Source organism: Primulina tabacum, chromosome 9, assembly GCF_025594145.1.
Source record: "Primulina tabacum isolate GXHZ01 chromosome 9, ASM2559414v2, whole genome shotgun sequence".
NCBI classification, from domain to species: domain Eukaryota; kingdom Viridiplantae; phylum Streptophyta; class Magnoliopsida; order Lamiales; family Gesneriaceae; genus Primulina; species Primulina tabacum.
The window spans coordinates 28,428,600-28,444,437 of record NC_134558.1 but is presented as its reverse complement, the minus strand read 5'-3'; positions in this window follow the sequence as shown (position 1 = coordinate 28,444,437).

Genomic DNA, 15,838 nt, shown 5'->3' with positions numbered 1-15,838 from the left:
AACGTTTTGGCTTTAAGCACTGCTGCAACGTCCATTATTGTCCTTTGACTGGACAAAATCTTTTCCTCAATGCACATAGCTAGATTCCATTAGAATAAGCTTGTCGTGTTCTGCAAACTGATTGATTCATAACTGATGTTTTGAGCTGGTCAGTTGAACTGATCTTGAACTGGTTTGGTGAAATCAGTTGGCTCGTCAGCTGAACTGATTTCACTGCTTCAGCTGAACTGGTCAGTTGAGCTCTTCATCATTTGAGCTCTTCATTAGCTGGCCGGGCTTCTGAAGGTTTTCTGTTGAACCACCTCTCAGTTGGACAATCATTTGAACTAGTATTTGATATATCGGTTGAACTGATTCAGTTTGGGCAATCAGTTGACGCTTTCATTTTTGCGTCTCGATAGCTTCAGTTTTCGCTCGATAACTGATCAGTTCGAATCCTGATCAGTTTCAGCTTCTGTGCACTCAGGTAAATTCATTAGAAACAAAATAACAAGTTTTGTTAACATCAAAATTAAGATAGTGAACATGAAATGTTCCAACATATGTTGATGATCCAAGAGATAAAATTTAATGATATTATGGATAGAGACAGATTACAGGTATAGCACAGAATAATCCCAAAATCACATCTCAAATACACGCAATGTACATTCCATATATAGATATCCTTTAAAAAAATTCAAAAACAAAGGCAAATGCATCATCATATATCAAATAAAATGAAACAACAAAAATAACTGGGAATATATATATACAAGCCACACACCATATATGTAGAAACACTCACCATAGATCTGACCCACATTATTTTGAAGAAATAGTTGTTAATGACAACCATTATTTCAAATAAAAATTCCAATCTTAGCATAAGGACACTAATGCTAGATCCAGTGGTCCCAGTGTAATTGGGGTTGTGAGATCCACATATATTAACTAAGGCATTTGGGTTCTGCACAAGGGCAATAACATTGTGCTAGGATCGAATTAACCTATTTCTACATTGAATGTAATTTATAAACTAATCACCAAATAAAATAATGAATAAGGCCATAAAAAATACATCACACAATTTATGCAAACACTTATTATCAACTTAATCTAACTTGATATGAATCAAACATGTGACTGTCAAATAAAAGATAATTGCGCGCTATGAACTACGGGATATTCTTATTGACCTTTTGTGGGATGAGTACAATAATACAAAATATTGGTATTTGTAATGGTCAGTTTGTGTTTTGTTCTTTAAATCATATGTGTTGTTATGATTCTCTTGCTTTATTTTTTGTCTATATGATTAATGGTGTGCATTGTTTGCAATTTGATGAAAAATAAATGCATTATTTTAAAAAAAAAATTGAGTTGAATACACGTTTTGCTAAGATAAATTTTGATCTTATGTTTTGGATGATTTTAAAACTGATCTGATCCGATTCAACTGAACGGATGGACACAGATATCCCAATGAACTAAACAGACTGACCCATGAAGATCTTGAAGGAAAAATACTCTTTTAGCTATATCAGAGGGAGCTCCACATATTATTGAAAAATCAAGCATGGAGTGGACTGCCAAAAATAAGACGAGGACCAAACTGGACAATGTGGTCAAGGATATCCATTATAAAACTCAAGATAAAATATGTTTAGTAAGATTAAACTTGTTCTACATCAAAGGAGATCTAGAAAAAGCTAATCCAACTTTGTAAAGAGAATGACCGGACCAAAGGAAACAAGTTGATGGTTGCTTTCAGAAATTTGACAACATAAAAATGAAGGCTAGAAGCACTTTGTAAGTAGAAAACAATTGAGAAGTTGCACTGAAAGTAATGAGAGCCATTCAAGAGAATGTGATTGAATCCACTACTCGTTTTTCTTTAAAATATACTAGAATTTTTTTCCACCAAGGGATTCAGCCGAAATTACACTATACATACATATATATTTTTAAAATAGTTTTACACCATTTAAAATAAACCAATCGATTATTTGAAAATCTAAAAGAAAGTAATTCAAAGCATAAAATCGTAAATGTCGACCAACCTAAACTAACACTATTTCAAAAATAAACTTAACTCTAACATACTCTCAAAATTCTATCAAAAACATCATAAGTCATAAAAATCTTTAAGCAATCATAAATCATAAACATATTTTTATTTGCGAAAAACTAGCGATGGTCCTCAGTGTTGTGCACCTTCATTCCAGCTAGTTCAACCATCAAGACCTCCATCAATATCAAGCTCACCTACATTGGTTACATCTAGTGAGTCTATTAATTCAGCAAATCTTAATCATGATAATAAGTAATACATATATATTAACAAGTAACAGTGAAAATACTTTTACTTAAATTAGCTTTTCATGAACATAAACTTTGACATTTTCCTTTCAACCTATCATATCATATTCATTTCATCATATACGTATATGTTTCTCTTTTTATTGAATTCAGATCCTCAATTGTGACTTTCATATTAGCTGTAGGTCGATGGATCTATCTACGTATGACCACGGTACCGGGCGGCGGGGACATCAGCGACACTCTCACCCGTCAACTGAGCCTTGACCTTACATATCATCGTATATTAGTCACAATCAATTCATCTCCTTCAACTTTTCATATTTACATCACTTATAAAAATCTATGCATATATAAATCATTTTTCTTTTAAATCAAGCATGCAACAAGTGTTTTATCATTAACGTTTTATCACAAAATTTCATAAACATTTTAATATTTATTACAGCATTCAGGACAATGCCAGGACGTCTAACATTTTCAGGTGTAAAATGACCGTTTTGCCTCTGAACCCTAACTTTCCTAGCTTATCTTAGACCTTAAAACGACGACTCAAATCATTTCAAACTTAATATATCACCTTAAAATACACCCATAAATACTTCTTAGACGTAAACTTAAGCTTCTCGACTAATTTCCAAATTCGTTTTTAAACTTGGACGTGCATCCTAGTTTTGACTTGTGTGGACTCAAAACTTTCCCAAACTTGAACCAAAACTTACTAACACCTAAATAAATCATATACAACCCAATTCAAGCCTATTAAACCATTTGAAAAGCATAAAACACATACTGAATTTCCTTTCCCTAAATTGAAAATCCTAGCCATCTATCAATGCAACACTCGGCCCTAACCCTTATCCACCATGAACAGCCCCTAGTTGACCACCCTAGGACCCTATTGGACCCTACTGGACCGAGCTTGAGAAGCCTAAAACCTACAGCCCCTCAACCCCGTCCCAAGGCATGTGCGGCTCCCCTCTTGCCTCATCCGATCACTTAGTCCTTCGAACCTAGCATCATACATCCCCCTTGAACCATCCTACAGCCCATTTAGGTCTCCTGGACACACCCTAACAACAGCTAGAAGCCGTGGCCATCAAGGACTCCTAGCCAAAGAACCCTAGCCGTTAAGGACTCTATTTTCGTTCAAGCCTCCGTCCCTGCTGGTGCAGCCCCTTTTGCCACCTTGTCTAGGCCCTTAAACCCTCTACAATGCATCCTTTTGGTGTCCCTACCATGGCAGCCCCTCCAAATATCCTTAGCATGAGTTTTGAATCATAAAAACAAGATTTTTTGGCATGGCATGACAATAAAACGAAAATAATAACAAGGCAACATATTTTCATGCAAATATATACATCAAACACATAATATGGTGTGATAGATAAGAAAAACGAGATTAAGGTGTGATTTTGCGTATTTTACGCACGAAAAAACGTCTTGCGATGCAAGGGTGTCGACGGAGAGGGCCTCGCTGAATTTTTCCTTAAAAAAAAATCATGATTTCCTCCTTCAAAGTTTTCGTGTGGTGTGTGCACTTGCTGAAGAAGGAGTCCTAGTATTATTTAGGTGAAGGGGGCGTGTGGTTATGGGGTTTGGGAAGAGTTTTAGGGTCTTTTATTTTGATTAAAACATATGGTATAAGCTTAGGCCTATTAACCAAGTATAATAGGCCCATTAAGCCTATTAGTTAATATTTAAAATATTTTGTTTAGAAAAGTTTGTGAAAATATTAGCCGAGTTCTCAAAAAATCCCTATTTTTATCGAAAATCGATTGTCGGTTTAAAATATGACTCGGCGTATAAAAACACCTCATTTTCAAAAATTCCTTTTTAAAATACACCACACATTAAACAATTAAAAATAATTATTTAATAAAAATATTTTCTCTTATATTGTCTCCGGTCTCCGTTCCTCGATCTCATCTCGAATAACCTTTAAAACACAGTTTTATGCATTCAAGTAGAAAAGGTACATTTTAAACATCCACGCCATATTAAATTTATGCAATTAAAACAATTTAAGTAGTTATTTTCCATTTGTCCTAGATTTGCATGCAGTTATGTTACGTTATCATATTTTTGGACTTTACAGTGATGTCAAAATCATAGCCATGCAAGAATCAAAATATCTAAATAAGATCGAGTTGCACGATCTATTTGCTGATGTGAAAGCTTATGAGTTCGAAATGGGAAAGAGGAATGAAGAATATCCATTTGTTCCACAAGCTACAAAAGCTCTTGTTATAACCGAGGAATCTCCATCAAAATAAGCAGAAATTGAGCAATGATGTTATGTCTCTCTTTATCAAGAAATTTGAGAAATTCATAAGGAAGAATCACAGTAATTTTCAAGTTTTCAATAAGAAAAATAATTACAAAAAAGATTAAAAAATCATCTGATCAAACATGTTTTAATTGTGGAAGAATATGCCACTTCATTATTGACTACATTGTATCAAAGAATGAGAAGAAGTCATCTGAAAAGAAAATAACCAAAGATGAAAAGAAATCCTTCAGAAAGAGAAGAGAACATAAAGTGTTGATAGTAGAAGAGTACAAGAGTAAGTGGGATAAGTCAGACACAGAAACCACCAGTTCAGATGTTGCATCAAGTGAAAATGATGAAGAATCAGTCAAATGTATAATGGTTGATGATGATATGGAAATCAACATTTATGATGTATTTGAATTTGCCTCATATGAGTTTACAAGAGAAGAATTAATCAGTACACTAAATGGGATAGATATGGAGTATATCAAAAACATTTAAGGAAGTCAAAGCAGAAAACAAGCGTCGACAGATAAGTCTAGCAGCTCAAGTTGTGTTCAGCTTGATGAGCTAGACAATCTAAAGACCAAAGTTAGTATGCTTACAACTGAGAATGAAAAAATACGATCTGAATTCCGAGTAGTAATGATTGAAAATCAAAAGTTGAAAAATTTGGTGGACACTTGGACGAAGTATTCTTTTTCACTTGAAAAAATGAACTAATTACAAAAGCAAGCTGGTGATTAGACTGTCTTAGGTTTTAGTAGTAATGACCGCAACACTTCCGAAACTAGCACAATTTCTATATGAAAAAGAGCAAATCTAAATACATAGATTTTGTGCGATCCAACACTATATATGAACATATAGAGCTAGATATTTAGATGAGTCAACATGTATATCTGAAGAACAAATGAATGCATCATGGGCTTGGATATGTGGAACCTGAGAGTTATAAATCATGTTGGATTAGAAGAAGACTCAACAAAAATTGATATGCTTCTCAATCCAGGTCGTTCTGGTTGGACAAGAGTCAAGTTAGACAAAACTCTATGAGGGTCAAACATAATCACTACTACAATTGCAAACACTTCAGATGAGATATAGGCATTCTAATTTGAAGTAAATGCCTAAATAATGCTTTTTAAAGCACACACTGCACAATAATAGTAAGATTTAACACAGTCACATATCCTCTTGGAGACATACAATGGAAAATCTATTCAGATAATTCAAGTGTGAGTTTTGAAAGGACTAATCCGTTCTAGACCCAAATATATATGGTTACCAAATTTATTTTTGATATGTGATTTTAGGAAAATCATATCGAGCTGTTGACGAAATGCACATGGTATCTAGACAATGGATTCCCAATACACATGACAAAAAAATATTAAATTCTATCTGAAATCATTGACTACGAATGTCCTATAATCACATTCGGAGATTGATTCAAAAGATAAAATAATGGGAAAGGTTAAGATTATATATGGTATCTTTATCCTTAAGGATTAAATTTTAATTGAAAACCTATGTTATAATCTCATAAGCAATATCAATTGTGTAATTAGATTATACATAGTAGAAATTTATAAATGCACATGCACACTTGAGAATGTAAATGGTAAAATTATGCTGACGGGACATATGATCAACTTATAAAGATCCTAAAGCGTCTTTGGGAAAACCTCAGTGTTTGACAGGATAAGGTGTGACAGAGGAACTGAGTTCACCAATAAAATTCTTACAACTTATCTGGATGAAAAAAGGATTAAGTAAGAGTTCTCAGTTTCAAGATCACCTAAGCAAAATGGTGTTGCCGAGAGAATAAACAAAATACTCAAAGAAGCGGCTCAAACCAAGTTACCTGACTCTGGCATCTCACAACATTTATGGGCAGAAGTTGTAAACACTACATGCTATACTCAGAACAAATCAATGATCAACAAGAATCATGGAAAAAATTCCTATGAGATCAGGAAAAACAATCAACACGAAATCTCTTATTTCTGAATATTTTGTTGTAAGTGTTTTATTCATAATAACGATAAAAATCATTTAAATATCTTTGATATTAATTCGGATGTTGGGATATTTTTAGGATATTCGTCTGTTAACAAAGCCTATCGCGTGTTTAGTAGAAAAACCCTAACTACTGAAGTACTAATTCTGGTTGCCTTTTATGAATCTTCTGTTATCCCAAATGGACATAATGCACAACTAAATTATATGAGTAATACAATGAAATATTCTAATCTTGAATTCCAAAGTTATAATGAGATTCATATCAGAAGAACATATGATCTACCACGTGAACTAGACATTCCTATTGCTCTAGCTGATGAAGCTATTGATCTAAACTCAGAAGATCAAGCTGATGTTCAAAGAAATAATAATATCCGAAATCAAATTGATCCAGTTCAGGATCAAGATGATACACTTCAATATCAAGTTCCTGTTATAGATCCAAATCCAATTGGACCATGCTATCGCCAGAGTAAGAATCATCCACCTGAGCTGGTCATAGGTAACCCTTTAAACTCCATTAAGAAATAAAAAAAAACAAATGATTGATGAATTTATGTATGATGCCTTTATTTCTCAGCTTGAACCTAATAAAGTCTATGAAGTTATAGCTGAATCAAATTGGATAGATGTTATGCAAGAAGAATTAAATCAATTTGACATTAATAAAGTTTGGCATTTAGTTCATAGACCTTAAAATCAATATGTTATAGGTACCAGATGAGCTTATAGAAATAAACTAGATGAAAATTTTACTGTCATTATAAACGAAGCCAGAGTAGTTGCACAAGGATATATGCAAGAAGAAGGAATATAATTTGATGAAACTTTCGCACCTCTATCTTGATTAGAAGCTATCGGGATATTTCTTGCTTATGCTGCCTTTAAGGATTTAAAAGTTTATCAAATGGATATTGAGAGTATCATCTTATATTATTTATTACGAGAAGATGTGTATGTTGAATAACCCCTGGATTTATTAATCATGAATTTCCAGATTATGTATTTAAAATTAGATAAGTCTTTATGTAGAGCCCAAAACTTAGTACTCGTGAACCCATACATTTATTTAATGGTTAAAAGTATTTATTTAATTTTAAAATGATTTTAGCGATGCATGATTTATGATTAAAATTATTTTAAAATATTATATGTTTATTTGATACGTTAAAATTTTTTCTCGAGTTTTATGTTTCAGGAGAATATTCGATGCGGGATCGGAAAAAGACCGGTGAGGATTTAGGCAATTTACGGAAATGTTGTATTTTATTTCAAGTCAAGAAAATTAGTATTTTAAAAGATTTATGAAATTTAAGCATTTTAAAGTCTAATTTAATTTATTAAGTGATTTTAAGATTTTAAAATTTTAAAGTTTATCGCATGTGTATTTTATTTTTAATTAGGAGATTTTAGTAAAGTTAATATTGGTTTAACATTTTAATTAACATGTTAATTAAATAATTAAGCAATTTTTTCCCCTAATTAACTAAAACACACGCGCACACACATTCTCACACACACATACACGGCACACACACAAAATTTCCCGTTGAGCTTTTATTTCTTTTATTTGAGAAAAACCTAGGGTTCTTAGTTCTTTCAGCAGCAGCCACATTCCCCTACGAATTTTTCAGCGAATTCACGTTCATTTTCTTCAAGTAATCGTGCCGCAAATCGGCCCTCGCATTTTTTCACTTTGGTAACGTCGTGTCATGAGTTTTAAAGATTAAAGACATGTATATTATTTTGTTTTTGCATCGATCTTGTCATAGTACTTGTTTTGATGTTTATTGTGTACAAATATTCATACGTTCCCTCGAGCTCACTCTTGAAACCGCAGGGAATCCCACTTCGTGGATTTCCTGCTTTGTCCCAGCCGGGGAGTTCGTCCTACGGACTCCGCCTTCGAGCCCCGATGCTGTGCTCTACGTCGCCCTCAATTTGTATCGATTAAGCAAATTGTTGGAATTCCCAAAGTTATACACTCTCGCAGGGCCGTATATTCTTCATGCTGATCAACGATGATTACAATATCAGGTAAGCCTGTCATATATTTAATCCCGCCCAGATATGTTTGCAAGCGAGATAATTGTGTTTTCAACACAGCCGCATCTCTTTTCGGAAGACGATTGAGTCTTCCCATTTTTCGTTCGATTCTCAAGTGCCTGAACTAGCTCAAGTCCCACTGCTCTTATTCCGCTAATGCCAGGAGAGCGTTTCTAAAAGGATATCCCTCTGGAATTTCAATTGGAGAAAAGGGGCTTTGGGACATTTGGGTCCTCTTTTCCTCTCACCCTCCCCCGGTTCTGGTTCAGGAAAGGTCAATTAGCAATAATTTTTCTGTGAACTTCCGGAAATCTGTTTCATGTAGCTTGGCAAGGAAATCTTGAATCTAATCTAAATGGGCAAATTAAATTGAAATTGATTAAGGCTGCCAAGATATCAGTATCTTTGGTTTCGTATTCAGGAGTATAACAAGTCAATTTGTACTCTTTAACACCAGCTTTGAATCCAACACTTGCTTTAGTTATTTTGGTTGGACATTGCTTCAGACCCAAAACAAAAAGAAGGGAGCTACGTCTGAGGTAAACTTGGAGATGGAAGTCTTCTTTTGTTTAATATATCTCTTCTCACCATCCCCATAGTTTATGAGACAAATGTATGCATTTCGATTAGGGTCGTATTCTATGGTTACAATTCTACCATATATGTCTTTTTCATTCTGTCAATGCTCTAACGCCCACACCGTATATGGACCGAACTGTCTCACGACGTTTTGAACCCCTACTGATGTATTAGAAATGATACCCTGGGACGGATGTAAAGCTAAACAAATCGCTTCTGCTCCAAGGACCAAAGGCTGTTTTGGTAGTAAGCGATGTGAAAAGATCTGAATTCCTACTGGTCTCGTAGAATTACTTATCTTAGTTAGGTATCATATGAACAGGCCTGAGAAAATCCTTGTATGGCTTCTTCGATTTCTCGATAAAGAGAAATATGACCACCAGTGGTTCGAATGCATATAAAAATAATTTCTTTTTTTATATTTCATACTATTAGATAGTGTCCATAAATCTCATAATAAGTTCCACCTTCCAGTACGGCTACCTTGTTATGACTTCACTCTAGTCACTAGCCCTGCCTTCGATTGCCGGTTGGTTATTTGTGAGTACCGGTTTGGCTTATGATGTATTTGGAAGCCCTCGGCCAAAGCAAGCATATGCCAACCGTGAATACAACCTGAAGCTACGGGAATAACACCCGGTAGAGAGACCCAATATTGAGTGAAATAAATACCGAACATGTGCTCGAGAGATAGCTGTTCATATACTAATAAGGGATGTACGGATTCTCGAGAAGAAAGGTGCCCTAGTGGTCCCCCTGGACCGCCCGGATCCCACTGAGTGAACTTAGTTTTTGTCTGGGTATGCGACCTTGGATTGCTATTGCATATTCAGCTCCTGTTGCAGCCTGCTACCGCAGTTTTCTTGATTTACCCAATTGGTCAAGGAAGTTTTTCTGATGGTATGCCTCTTTTTGACAGAAATCAATATGAACTATTTGAACTCGATTTGATTTAATCCTAATCGAGTAGTATACCATAGGGAACTATTTCAACAAATAGCTCTAGATTCAGGGGCTCTTGCTATATCACAACGTGGGGGGTTTTGAGCATAAAGATTCCACTGACCTGTAAAAAACGGGCCTAACCCTTGGGGAGATTTTTAATATCGATTTATTAGTAAAAAACCTTCTCCAACTTTTGAATTGTCAAAACAAGAACTTTATGTAAGAGTTGAAGCACCAAAGGCGAATTGGGAACCGAAGAATGGACAAATTCCATTTTCTTAAGAACACATACTAGATTCGTCACTACAAAAAGGATATTGGTAACCCCACCATCAACTACTTCATTTAGCACTACCTTTTCTATTCGGATATTCACTTTCACTAGTATTTTCAACCGGACCAAGATCAATATTCGATTGATTGGTCAGAGGTTATCGACAAAGATTAATATAATAGAAAACAACTGCCTTTTCTGTATACTTTCCCCGGCGATTACTAGCGATTCCGGCTTCATGCAGGCGAGTTGCAGCCTACAATCCGAACTGAGGACAGGTTTTTGGGGAAAACTAGTAAAGAAAAATTATACAAAGTTCTTTAAATTTAAAAGAATTTTGTTTAATTAGAGCTATAACCCTTAGTGCTTGTGATACATATTTTATCATGTATATAATATAATTTCTTGCCAAGATCAATATTCTATGATCCAACATGATAAATTTTTGAATGATATTGCTTATTAAGCAATATTTTATTTATAATCCATCATTGATTCTTCGGCCCGAACTTAGGAATCCCTTAGATATGATGCAAAATGGTTACGCAAAGTTTGAGAAAAAAATGGTTGGATTGATTTTGAAACGATTTTTAGATCTCAAAAATCGAGTTTGCTGTCATTTTGATTACTGTTAATTTTCGGTTGATTTTCTGGAAAAACTTTCAACATGTAAAATGTAGTACTCTTCGATACTTTCGATTTGACAGTAAATTCATAATTTTTGGACAAAAAACGAGTGAGTTATGATCATTATTGTGTGACTGCTCAAACTGTGTTGGTTTTAAAAAAAATTTGCGCAGGGCGGAACTCGAGCGCGAGATTTTACCGCCCGAGTGCCAAGCATTCTGAATTTTTTTTTAATCTTGGGTAGGCATGCATAATGTAATAGTATGTTTGATGTGCAAAAGAAAATGTTTTATTTTTGAGGTATGCTAAATGTCTTGTGACCAATTATGAACGGGTTTGGAAGCCCGAGAACAGTGTCCGGGGACCTCTCCACCCTGGTAAAGTATGACCGAGTTTTGATTGTGAGAACCGAAAATCTTGCAATAATGTAATTAAAATTTGGAAGGAAATTTTATTAGCATAAGATTCTTTTTATTGTATTAGAATAAGATGGCCATGTTGAAATCTTTATTGCCAAGCAAATTTCTAATTTTGGGGTAGGAAATATTACAAATTAGTATATCATACAAGATGCAAGGAAACAAGATAAAGAAAATCTCGGATATTCATATAAATCAAGGATTTATATCTCACGAATTAGGAAGAGAAGTCATCAGCAATGGCAAGGATATTTGGAGTCAATATTAGGAGATTTGACATGAATTTTTGGTATGATTTTAGTGCCAAATTTAGCTCCACCCTCCTCCCCTATAAATAGTGCATCAACCCCACTCATTCAACACACATAATTTCGAAATTCTAGAGCTGAAAAACTCGAAAATTCAGCAACTCTCCCTAGCCAAAATACTGCACAAAAATCGTCCCGAAAATCGTCAAAGAAATCGAGCCGGAGCGCTACCCGGACGAGGAGCGCGAAGTGATCCAAACCAAGCCGTTCACTCCACGTTTTTTTAAGTACATCCAAACACTGTAAGTGGGCTGTTTTAAATTTTTTTTTATGCACATGAAAATTTCGGTTTTGTGGTTTAAAAATACGGTCGAGTACCGTCGTTTTGTCTATACGTTTTTACGAAAGTTATTACGTTTATGTTTGACATTGTGAGGATTCCCTGAAAATGGGTGGAATTCCAATATATGGCCCTTAACAGTGGGATAGAACTGTTTTATGGCCTCGCCCTCTTAGAGGATTGAAACTTAGGGACTGACGTCAGTAAACCGTTAAAGGTGAAAAATCGCAATGTTATTATGTTATGAAATTTACGTTACGTTTATGAAAAGCATGATGTACGTTTATGATATGTTTTGAAAATGTTATTAAATTGGTTATGTTGTGTTCAAAGTTCCCCATTTACTGAGTATTCCCAAAATACTCACCCCCCTTACAACCCTTCCCAGATAAGTCCGAAGAGCAAGTTGAGGACGAAGAGTCGGAACAATTTTGGGGTTGGTGATTTGCCAGATTAGTAATAGGCTTTATTTCGAATTTTCTGATTTTAAAGAATTGTAAGACGCTTCCGCATTATTTACTATTTCGTTGGATTTCGTTATTGTAAAGACAATGTTTATTTCGTGGAAATTATGATATATAAACTGGTTCGGTTTATACTGTGCTACGAAAGGCTTGTTGTTTCGATTGTGTGATTGTTAAACAACGCCGGTGTCAATCCCGAGTTTCGGGGCGTGACATTGGTCAGGATTGGAAAGCGGTAAAGTATGACCAGGGACCAATCCACCCGGTAAAGTATGATCGGGGATCTTATGTATATGGTAGTGGACATCCATGCCTGCCCAATACTGTGGTTTAGTCTGATCAAGCGCACTATGTTATGAGTCTCTTGCTTTGAAACATATCTCTACGCATAATGATGATGACTATGTATGTTCAAGTATGTATGATGCAAGTACTTTTATGAAAATGTTTATGAAAAGTTTTATGATATGATGACACGTCTATGTTTATGTACCTACGTTCAAGTTCAAGTATGTATGTCCTACTTTAAAATGCATGTGGTTTTATTATGTATTACTTGCTATTCCCAGTTTATACATGTTGAGTCTTTAGACTCACTAGAATTTATGGATGCAGGTGAGGACGAGTATGAGGAGGCGAGAGGTGGGGACTAGTGAGTTGGCTCGGACAGTGCGGAGGCTAAACCCGAGGACCGCCTACGTTTTCAAGAAGTTATAAGCATGTTGTTTCATGTACTCTGGTTTTTAAGGAAACTACTTTATGTTGTTTTAAACAAGTACTTGTTGTGAGCACTTTACATTACAAATACTTAATCAAGCATTTTATTTGTACTGCATTTTTAAAAGATTATTATTTATTTAAGAAAATTTTTATTTTTCCGCAAATTTTAAGTAGTTTCAAAGTACGGTACGCACACTTTATATGGTATGAAACAAGCTTCCGGAGCTTGGTATGACACTTTGTATAAATTTCTAATTGATCGTGATTTTATTATTGGTACTGTTGATAAAACCTTTTTAAAATTATGAAAAGTCGTCATACTTTTTTGCTACAAATATATGTTGATGATATTATTTTTAGATCAACTAACCCAAAACTATGTGAAAAGTTTTCTAAGCTGATGCAGGATGCGTTTGAGATGTGTATGATGAGTGAGATGACATTTTTCCTTTGATTACAAGCCAGATAGATTGATAATGAAATTTTCATTGATCAAGCTAAGTATGATAAAGAACTTCTCAAAAATTTTGGTAAGGAAAATTGTTATGTAGCAGCCACACTCATGAGCTCTTCAATCAAACTGGATAAATATGAAAGTGGACCATCGGTTGAGGTATCATTATATAGAAGTTTGATTAGGTCACTGCTTTACTTGACTGCTAGCATACCAAACATCATATTTGTTGTCTGTATACATGCTAGATTTCAGAAAAACTCTAAATAATCATATAATATTGCTGCAAAAAAAATATTGAAACATCTTAAGAGTACTTCAATTGTTAGAGTATGGTATCCAAAATATTCTAGTTTCAATTTAATCGGTTATTCAGATGCTGACTATGCAGGCTGTAAGATAGACATGAAGATAACTAGTGGAAACTGTCATTTCTTAGAAGAATATTGATCTCATGGTTTAGAAAAAAGCTGACCTTTGCATAACTGCTCTGGATCCAACAACAATTAAAAGACTATGGTATTAGAACTGATGAATCTCCACTCAAGCTTGTAAATGTCTTCATTCACTAGAAACCTACTTCAATTCGATTTTGATGTTGTCTATCTACTGCAGAACGAGGGCATGGTTTCCACGTTCCGCACACTTGAATCCTTTGGTCTTAAAGGCTTCCTCAGATATGCTAGAAACATTATGAAGAGAGACTTTATCAATTACTTACCTCTTGCCACCGTCGAACATCAACCTATGGTATGCACTGTTGGCGGATAGAACATTTCTTTTGATCAAAAGTATTTTTCTGAGACCTTCAATATTCCATGTGAAGGAATCACTGAGTTCCAAAATTGCCTCTAATAAGTGTTGAACATTTTAAGCAAAAATTTTCTTTGACCGGAGACCCATCAAGTCATCTGGAATGATTAAATAAATGAAAACTGTACAAAGTATTTAATGATATCGTGGACAAGTCCATGACTGCCAAGGCTGGATCATTTCATGCTTTCACTGTTGAATGTTTTGAGCTGGCGATGGCCATCTCATCTGGGATAAAAATAAATTTGTCTACCTTTCTTTACAACATTCTTGTCGCAACTATTTCTACTCCAGACAAGCAGCATTAAGGATTTGTTGTACCCATATGTCAAGTACTTGAAAGGTTACGAGTGTAGATGTGTTTGTCCTCTTCACTGCCTATACACCAAGTGCTTAGAGAAAAGTTCGCAATATACAAATCCAAGAACACCAATATGAAATATAATCTAATGCAAGTAAAGAAGGAAATGTTGAAGATAATATGAATGAGAAATCCTTTAGAAAGGAACAAGTTAAAAAGTAAGTTGGTCGTGGACCAATCTGACTCAGACAACTCAGACACTGTCCATGAGAAATTTCCACTGACTCAGGTCTTCTATCCATATGTTCCGGAGATGAAAAAGAGAACAAAGAACCTCAAGGCTGGTGAAGCACTTTAATGAATTAGTAAGACCGATTCTGATTCCTACCATTCCCAACGGAAAAGTGATGGGATTCAAAATTTCGATACAAATGTGATCTCCGCTGAATCTGTCTACCTTAGATTGATCTAAAGGCTAAAGGCAAAGGAATTAGTCTTGAACCAACTGAACCGATCTCATCCGTTTTGACGGTTTTTAATCTGAGGATGCAGATAGTAGAAAGAAGAGTATATATCAAACTGAAGAAGTTTGACAAGTGGGTAGATCACAGGACGGTTATTCACTTTTCTCAGATCAAGACTTTATAAAAGTTAGAGACACTCAAAACTTTTGAAAATCAGATATTGGAATGAGCTTAAATTGATTTGATCTCAAAAGTCCTGGAAAGAAGAGACTTTATGGCGATGATGAGAGAAACCACGTTGCGGATCTTGCGGAATAATAAAAAGGAAAACTTCACTCCACATAGTCCAACAACATGAGATGATGTTGTTGTAATTAGTAATCTCAGTATGGATGCCTTTTGATATGATATGAATGTAAAAGTCATTAGGCAAGGTCTACAACTGTCTCTTCACTGACAGAACCAACAATTGATGCAAACAAACAGATATATATGGAAGATAAAACTTGATCACATCAATCAGTCCAAACATGGCTCTTATAT